At 43.6% G+C, this 9,528-nt stretch overlaps 1 non-coding gene across 1 annotated transcript; it reads right to left on the reverse strand.

The window, feature by feature from the left end:
* Window positions 1–6,183: 6,183 nt before the first annotated feature.
* On the reverse strand, window positions 6,184–6,290 carry LOC138490569 (U6 spliceosomal RNA). The gene has a single exon (XR_011275515.1). It is a non-coding gene; the product is annotated as a U6 spliceosomal RNA (small nuclear RNA).
* Window positions 6,291–9,528: the final 3,238 nt, after the last annotated feature.

The raw sequence follows: 9,528 nt of genomic DNA on the forward strand, positions 1-9,528 counted from the left end.
CAAGAGATACGAAACGGATGGGATAGCAGCCCCAGATTTTTTATTATATTTTCACACAGCACAAGCACACTTTGCAAAATACTGGTCCGACGCCACAGAAAAGTATGCACATATACAGGCCAAAAAAATTTGCAGCCGCCCCTATAAGTATACAGGCAATATCAATATTCAAAATAATCAGGATGTGAGACCCTTAAACAGTTAAACAGTTTTGGACATATTTATTTCAATCCCAAAAGCAGTTTTTAATTTACATAGCTTTCGTTAAACTCGAAAGTAACACGGACAGATTACATATAACAAAGGGAGGTACCACTGTGTACCATCCTCCCAAGTGTGGAGGAAGAGTTCCCTGACAAATCGCACAAGTGAGTACAAAGATTGGGTGAGAGGTAGCTCGAGTGAGTGCTGCCCAAGGCTGCTATTCAGTCTGGGTATATATAAACAATGGTGTATACAACACTATATAGAAACAGACAAAAAAGGAGTGAAGACAGTTGTGTCACAGGTCATCGACACTGTAGTGTTTCGGCCACAGGGGCTTGATTAGAGGTGGTAATTGTGGTGGCCTTCATCAGGATAGACTTGTTGAGTGGGTCTGTCCGTGGGTATTATCTGTGGGTGAGAGGACACTGTGAGGATCTCAATGCGTAAGTGTTAAATTAAAGGTTACTAAATAACGGGCGGTTGATGCCTACGAAGTACACCAATTGGTGTATTTATGAGTACAGCTTACCGTCAAACCGGAGCGAGGCAGAGTAGTTGTGCTGCAAGCATTCCTGGTGTAAGTCCAGGGAATGGTGGTGTGATCGATACACCATAGAACGTAGGCCTGCAGTGGCAGGATATATTGATTCCGGGCGCACTGGGGTTATGATTAGCCTTAGATCTATAGGAGAGGAGATAAAAAGCATCTCAATGTCAGTTCCCATGGCTGATGGGAGTGCGACTTCGTGTGGTGAGCCGCGATGGGAGAACGAGCAAAGTGCTGGAAAGTGGAGGCAAAAGACCTCTCTAAAATGGTGCCCATGCTGACCGAAAATGGACTTGGCTTAAAGCGGTGCTATCAGGCGGTTATGCTTGATGGTGACTAATCACAGTGAGACTACTGGGTTGTGCCCAGATGGCGCGTGTAAGAAGTAGTGACTAGGTACCATGGATAGATGAACCGGTGATCCTAGTTGCATGAACAACATGATTTGAAAAACTCGTCATAATAGAGATGGCAATGGCAGTGTATCCCAAGGTGAAAGGCTCTGCAAAGTGATCAAACCTGCCACTTTCAGAAGTGCTGTGGGATCTCGAGTGGGGACAGACTTGCCAGTAGCGAAAATTCACAGGATCTAGCTGCGGTCACTGGTCGGCTGTATGTGACTTACCGAGGTGGTCGGTAATATATATATATATATTATCATGTGATGTACTTTTCACACTTTAATTGAATGATATGATATTTTATTTGTATCGCCCCCATACACAAGTGTTTCAGAGCGTGACAAGGCAAGGGAAGGTAAACAAGGGAGGACAAAACAACGATCTTACTAGGCCCAGTGACATTGAGAACGTGTAAGTGCAGGGGAGATGGAAGGGGGAAAGTGTGAGGGGCAGGGCCGTGGAAAGTGCTGAGCACGAGATAGAACAACAAGAGGAAGTGCGGCCAGCAGGTGGTAAGTGCGAGAATAAGGTGTAGACAACGGGTTGTGTGATAAGTGCTGGAAGGGGGCTGTAGGGTTGCAGATACAGACCCAAGTGCAGAGGTTGCCAGGAGGCAGTTCAGGTGTGTGGCTGGGAGGATAGGGATCTGGGCCCGAAATCAGAGGGTAACCAGGTGCCCGTTGCCAAAGCAGACAGATTAGCAGGGGAGAGGAAGACCGAAGGCAGAAGCAAGGAGGAAGGTCTTGAAGTGATTCCGGAACCGAAGATGGTTCTCCTCAAGATTCAGAGACGCAGGGAGGATGTTCCAGAGGGAGGCCCCAGCCGAGGAAAGGGTTTTACCCCCAACTCGTTGCTTGGAGAAGCGACTCAACCTAAGGGAGGTGGAGGTGAAGGAGCAAAGAGCTCGAGTAGGAATGTATTTACGGAGGGAGAGTTGAAGGTATTGTGGACCCCGGCCCCAGAAAGCCTTGTGGACAATGCAAAGGGTCTTGAATTTAATCCTTGCAGCCACTGGGAGCCAATGAAGAGATTTCAGGGCTGAGAGATACGATTCAAGGGCTTGAGGCCAAGTACAAGTCTCGCAGTCCTGTCCTGGATGGGCTGCAGAGGACAGAGAGTGGTTGCAGGCAGATTTAGAAAGAGGCTGTTGCAAAAGTCCAGCCTAGAGAGAACCAGAGCTCTGGAGACAGTGAGCCTCTGGGGGAAGGAGATGGGAGGAAGTATACCTCTGAGGAGGTGTAGTTGGTAGTTAGACTTTTTTGAGACATCAGAGATGTGAGGAGAAAAGGAAAGCGTAGAGTCAAAGATGACCCAGAGGTTCTTAGCCTCACAAGTGGGAGCAGGGAGAGGGCCAAGGTAGGCCGGCCAGAGAGTGACAGGAAAGGAAGGTGCATTTGTGCCGATGAGGAGGACCTCTGTCTTACTGGCATTAAGGTAGGGGTCGTTGATGGCACAACACTCCTGGATTGCAGACAGACAGTCAGAGATGAGAGAGATGAGGTGGCAGAGGGGAGCCTAAAAACAAGTTGCGTGTCTTCGCATAGCATTGAAAGTTTGAGCAGACAGCAGCAATGCAGTGGGCGAGTGGTGCCAGGTATTGGTTGAAGAGCAAGGGAGAGAGATTAGACGCCTGGGAGACACTGCAGATAGAAAGTGAGATAGAAGAAAGCACAGAACGAAGTTGGACCTGGGAGGGTCAGTTGGAGAGGAAGGAGGTCAGCTAGGCCAGGGCCTGATCGGTCACGGAAGCGATTTAGCAGGATGACATGGTTGACTGTGTCAAAGGCAGAAGAAAGATCGAGTAGGATGAGGACAGATGGGCAATTAGAATCAAGGTTGGCAAGCAGGTCTTCACGGATGTTCACGAGAGCAGTTTCCAAGCATCTGGCAGCTTTCAAGCTAGACTGATGGTCATGGAGATAACCAACAGAATCGGTGTGAAGATTAAGCTGGGAGATGGCCAGCTTTTCCAGAAGTTTGCCCAGGAAAGGAGTGATAGAGATCAGGGTGATAGTTAGCTGCGCCAGAGGGGTCGGCTGTGAGTTTTGTTAAAAGAGGGTGCACAAGAGAGTGCTTCAGAGGGGAGGGGAAGGCTCCAGAGGTGAAGGAGTGGTTGTAGAGGTCAGCCAGAACAGGAGCAAAGGTGTCAATGTGGTCCTTCATGGTTTTGAACAAACAGGAAAGAACCTGTTTTGACAAGACTTTCCCAGATCGGACTTATCTGGAAATCTTGTAACAGGATAACAGAGGAAAATATGAGAAAGAGGGACGAGAGACGGCTTTAGAGGGCCAGGGGTATCAGAGAGAGAAGGGGGAGAAGGAGGAGAGGACGAGAGGGTGGAACGGATGTCCTTGGTATTTTAGTGGAACTGAGAGGCAAGGGTGTGCAGAGGGCCTTGGAGGTGACAGGAGATGTAGAGACTGCAGCAGGGGTGGCCAGTTCTTTGTAGATTTTAAAGAGTTTGGCCGAGTTGTTAGATGCCGCAGAGACACAGGCTTGGATATGGGCTCTCTTCTTAGTGTGGACAAGGAGCCGGTAATGGCTTCGGAGCAAGCGGAAGGCCAGTTTGTCAGAGCATGCACAAGAAAACCGCCATTTCCTCTCTGCCACCCTACACTTGCGTTTAAGGGTAACTAGGTCAGAATCGTACCAAGAGTTGCACTTGGCTTTGGGATTCAAGTGAATCCTCATGACAGGGGCAAGAACATCAGGAGTATCAGAGATTGAAGAGTAGAGCATGGAAAAGGCTGAGTCAGGATGTGAATCAGCCAGAGGTGGAAGAGGGGGAGATAAAGTGGTAACGAAAGCCTCAACGACACACGCTTCATGGGGCAGATGATCAAGAAGGTAGGTGGCAGTGTTGGCGTTGGCTTGGCCTGAGGGGTAAAGAGGAAGAGATGGGAGGAAAGGAGAGAGTGATCACTCCAGGAGAGAGGAGTGGTCAGAGGGATAGAGAGGGGGAGGTCTGAAGAGATCAGAACATCCAGAGTGTGTCCTGCAGAGTGAGTCCGGCCAGAGGGGAGAATAGAAAGAGAAAGAGAGTTGCAGATGTCACGAAAGAGTCCAGAGGAGGGACAGGTATTATCCAGATGTTGAAGTCTCCAAGAAGGAGGAGGTGAGTGGTCAAGGCCAGGAGGGATGAGGAGATGTCCGCCTACTCAGAGACAGAGGAGGTGATCTGACCAGGTGGCCGATGGATAGTAACCACGGTAAGAGAGTGGCCAGGAGAGAGAGAAAGCCTGTAGACAAGGCATTCAAGAGAGGAGTAGGCCTGCACAGGAATGACAGAGGCAGGAATCTACTCCGGGAAGATCAAGGCTACACCACCTCCGGAAAGGTTCCAATGCGTGCTGAGAACATCATGTAGCCATCAGGGAGGAGAGGGTCAAAGCTTGTGACAGAGCTTGCCGTGAACCATGTCTCGGTGAGACAGAGGACATCAAGGGCAAGTTCTTCCAGGAGGCGACATATGTCAGAGGAGTGTTTGACAGCTGAGCGTGAGTTGAGACTGGCAATATGGAGAAGGTGGCCATCCTTCAAATACACAAATCAGAGGTATGACCTGCAGAGCTGTAGAAGGAGCCCGAGGAGGGGCAGAAGAGGAAGGAGGAGAGGGCAAGGTAGCCAAGGCAGAGGCAGAGGGGGGAGGAAAGGAAACTGAAGAAGGGAGAGACGGGACAGCAGAAGAATAAAGGAAACTGATGAGGTGTGGGAAACGTCTAGCAAAGAGGAGAAGGTTGGCCTGAAGGCTTTGGTAGACATTAATGATTACCTTAGAGGAGTGGAAGGGGTCCAGGAATGCCTCCCACCAGGTGCCACCATTAATGGGTGAGGAAGAGAAGGGAGAGAGACAGAGACCATATGAGGAGTCCAAAGGTTTGGCGAAGGAACGACAAAGAGGATGTCAGTGAGGGTCTGTCTGGAGGAAGCACTGGGGTAGGTGTCAGCTATATGGAGACCAGGGTAGAGGCCAAGATATCCTTTTTGAACTTCTTACTACCAGATTTAGTGAGAAGGGCAGGATAGTCAACGGAGAAACAGTTAGAACAACTAGGAGAGACAGAGTGTGCCATAGGTGTTATGGAGGAGGGGGAAGAAAAGAGAGAGTAGTGGAGGGAGGGTGGGGGGAGACAGGATGTGAGGGAAAGCCGGATGGGGTAGCACAGGGTAATCAGTGGGCACAGCTAAATTCAAAATAGCAGCAAATGGTACTAACAGCTAACTTTGGCGTAGCAACATATGGCACTAACAGCAAACTTCAAAATAGCAGCAAATGGTACTAACAGCTAATTTCAAAATAGCAGCAAATGGTACTAACAGCTAAATTCAAAATAGCAGAAAATGGTACTAACAGCTAACTTCAATATATCAGCAAATGGTACTAACAGCTAAATTCAAAATAGCAGCAAATGGTACAAACAGCAAACTTCAAAATAGCAGCAATGATGATGATGATACAAAATTGAATTTTGGATCATCATTATACTTCTTAATTATACTATACAAAATAACTCTGGTATTATTACTGTCACCTCCATTCAGTGAGGTGCGTCATGACGCTGCCTGTGGCTATACCATCACACTGAATTTTTCAATGTCATGCTGGAAATTCTTGTGCATGCTTATCAGCTCGAAATTGTGACGGTTTAACACATGGAAAAATACAAAAAAAATTGGAGCTTCTGCCGAATTCAGCAGGGTTAATACACCCTAAAAATGTATATTATTTGGGAGTACTCTTCACATTTCCATGGGACAGATGTTTTTGACAGTGAATTTACACACTACTTGTATCTATATCGGACTAGTGTTTCACACAATGCTTTTTTATTTTATCAGTACAGAGATCATTAAATTAAATGTAGAACATCTGCAGTGAAGACATTCTGAATGCAGAAAGGAACATTTGCATTACATTTGAATTAGGTGAGTTGAGCACTAACACACACAAATTCTGCACTAGATCAATAGACCATATGATGCATTGTCAATACTGGAGCGGGCATTTCTATTAGGTTTTTCTTTCTTTTTTAATGGAACGCTTCATGAATTAGCGTGTTATCCTTGCGTAGGGGCCCTGCTAATCTTCTCTGTATCGTTCCAATTTTAGTATATGTGCTGCCGAAGCTAGCACTCTATTAGGTTTTGTATACCTTTTCATGCAGACTCTCTAGCTACGTGAAGATTAATCACCACAAATATGATTATTCATTTTTAGGGATAACATCTATAACATCTGAATTTGGTGAGTCCAACTACAATACATGATTACTTACCAGTAGATACATATTTAAGATCTTTTATGGTCATCTACTAGTATTTTTCATAATTATTCTGTCAATGCTTGATCATTCTCATATATTCTTGCAGTCTTTGGGCATAATTGGACTCTATAGGTACTATAAAACACATCACCAAATACATGCTCCAATAACACATTTAAAGGGTGAGCTATCAAAAACATATTTTTATATAAGTGTGATAATTTGATTGTGTTGGCATGTTTCCCTAACCTACTGAATGGTCTATTCTTCTAATTTTGTAGATATGTATTAGATAATGCAAGACAACATTATAAATCAATTTCTTCCGTAACAGAAAATTCAGCAGTAATACTCCCAACGTATTAACATTTGCTGCTATATATAGAATATTTTTAAAAAATGAACTATTTGAAAATCTGTTTATTAACTTTAGCCTTTTTCTCTGTGTTTATTTTTTTCCAATCTGATGATCACAATATCATGGCACTCAATGAATGCTAGCTTTTGTTGTGAAATGACAACTTGATAGACGATATATATTACTGATTATATGTGCACTAATGTATTATGAGATTCAAACATGTTTTTGTTTTTCAATGCTGTGTCTGTTAGCCTTGAAAACCCAAGGGTTGAAATATATTTTGGCAGGCAGTTACACTCATAAGGATTACGTCTAGGATATCTCAATTGACTTGTTAGACATTTGGATGTGTTTACTAAATTTGAAGTATAAATGTATTTATATTTTTTACATGAGTGATGTCTATGTTTCCTTAATATCTCAATGCTTTTCTTGCTCTATAGGAAGGTGACTGTTTTGAATAAATAGAATATGTATTTTTCTAATCTCTCTATTGAATTTGTTTAATTTGATTAAAATCAACAACAATCAGGGATCTTGTTTAATGTAGGAAAACACCTTAAAGGGGTACTGGACCTACTGTTAAGTATTCAGTACTTTTTATCACACAAGAACAATTGTAGGGCATCGTTCTTATTTGTATCATAAGTAATTCGAAAGTGACAATTCGATGTGTACGCTAGCACTATCCCTAAGAGGAAGCACACCCTATCCCTGTAAGGTGGTGCTGTCCCTAGGTCAGTGCCGCCTATCTAATAGCAAAGGGCATAGAGGGTCTATCCCTGCGTCTACAATGTATCATATTTCGACAAAGTTAAAACCAAGAATTGTTGAACTAGATCTTTTTTTTGCATGACCATTCCAAGGAAGAAGCATTTCCTTTCGGCTTAATGCTGTTTCTCTTTATTCACCCCCATAGAAGTGTGTACATACAGTATAGATCAGTTGGTATACTGTGGTTCAACAGAGATAAAAAGGTAAAATAACAGAGATTATTTGTAAAACTGTCCAGACACATCCGTTTTTTGGGTTATTTGTAGTGTACCAGTACTTCATAGGTTCGGCATTCAATATATTCTAACCAGATAAATCTGGAAAAAGTTCACCAGTTAAATGTCAGTATTTCCAACATAGAAATGTTAATGAACATATACCGTATCCCCAACTCCCTTGAGGGATATCATACAATAGGGGGGCCGACCGGTTTCGATGACCTAATCATCTTCTTCAGGACCTGTAATTTTACTGCATGTTATCAATTGCGTTGTCCATCAGATAAGGTGGAGCCATCCACTTCTGACCTCATGTCCCAGGTCGTATTCCTCCACATGGGATTAGCTTTTCAAAATTGTTTATAATTTTCATGGCCGCATAATGAGTTCTGTTCATTTATAGTCATAGTTTGTGTGGAATGCCACTAGCTGAATAGTCAAAGCATTTTTAGATCCCTAGTGTACTTTTATGGAATGCTGTTATATTCAGAGATTGGCACAAGTAGATTTTTGGTTCCGTCCAGGTCTTTATAATAGTCTTTAAATTAGTAGTTTGAGCTGTCGCTTTTAGGAATAATTTAACAAAGTGATGTCCCTTCAATTTCATTTAATTCCCGATTGACAGATACTCAAATACCTGGAGCGCAATGTTGAATTAATTAAATCAAATAGCAGGAAAGGTGACATATCTCAAATGTGATCAATGAATCCCCCCAACAGACACATGCTCTTTAAGTGCCAAGGACGAGGTATCTTGTCCTTGGGATTACCTTCCCAGTGCCAAGGACGAGATAGCTCGTCCTTGGCACTTAAGGGGTTAATGAAGGAGAAAATGTTAGAAGGCTTTGCATGGTGAAATACTGAAATCACCAAAAAGGCCTTGGCACTGGGGGGAAAACCCATGGCAGTTAAAAGGTTAATGGGTTTTAATTTACACATGGTGATAATAACGTTCTTCTTTTGAAACAAGCTTGAACCTACAATGAGATAAACACTGACTCTTATTGTCTCTTAGACTCTCACAATTAAACCGTTTTTGTGATGTCTAATCGTCAACATAAATAGTCATTTAAATTATGGAAAGGAAAAGCAACAAATATTTACTTTAGTGTCATCTAGAAAAGCATGGCAGTAGTCCAGTGATGCCATTTTAGCTACAGCAAATATATTGAAAAGGAAGAGCTAAAAGACTCTCCAAAGCCATGTCTACTAAAAGATTACATGCCTCATTCCAAGTTTAGCGGTGGATGAACAAAGTGGGAGTAACTCCATTACCGCAATTCTTTTGGTGGCAACAGAATTACCTCCAATTTCCCTGCACCACCAACTAACACGTTTGACAGAATTACCACCGGTGGAATTACTGAGCTTGATTCTGGAGGTAAACCATCCACGTTTCCTCCAAAAATCACCAGAATTACCACTTAGCAATTTTACTGGTGGTAATTCTGCCACAAATCACGGATTAACATTGCCCTATTACCACTTGTAATCCTGTGGTAAACCCACAGCACCAATTGGCAGTTACGCTAACCGATGTTGGTTGTATTTTGGCAGATTTAATGCTGAAATACAACCAAACTCGGAATGTGTCCCATCTTGAGAGTATTTAGAACCATTGCTAAAATGTATAGGTTAACAGTCTTAATCCATCTGCCAGAATCCTCTCTGCCATCCACCTGATCTATCAGGTGACTTTTCCTTGCCAGAAGAAGTACAAAGTGGAGCAGCAGTTTTGAAGTGTGTTGTACCCTA

Source organism: Ambystoma mexicanum, chromosome 9 (genome assembly GCF_040938575.1).
Source record: "Ambystoma mexicanum isolate Mex_15411 chromosome 9, UKY_AmexF1_1, whole genome shotgun sequence".
Classification (NCBI taxonomy): Eukaryota; Metazoa; Chordata; class Amphibia; order Caudata; family Ambystomatidae; genus Ambystoma; species Ambystoma mexicanum.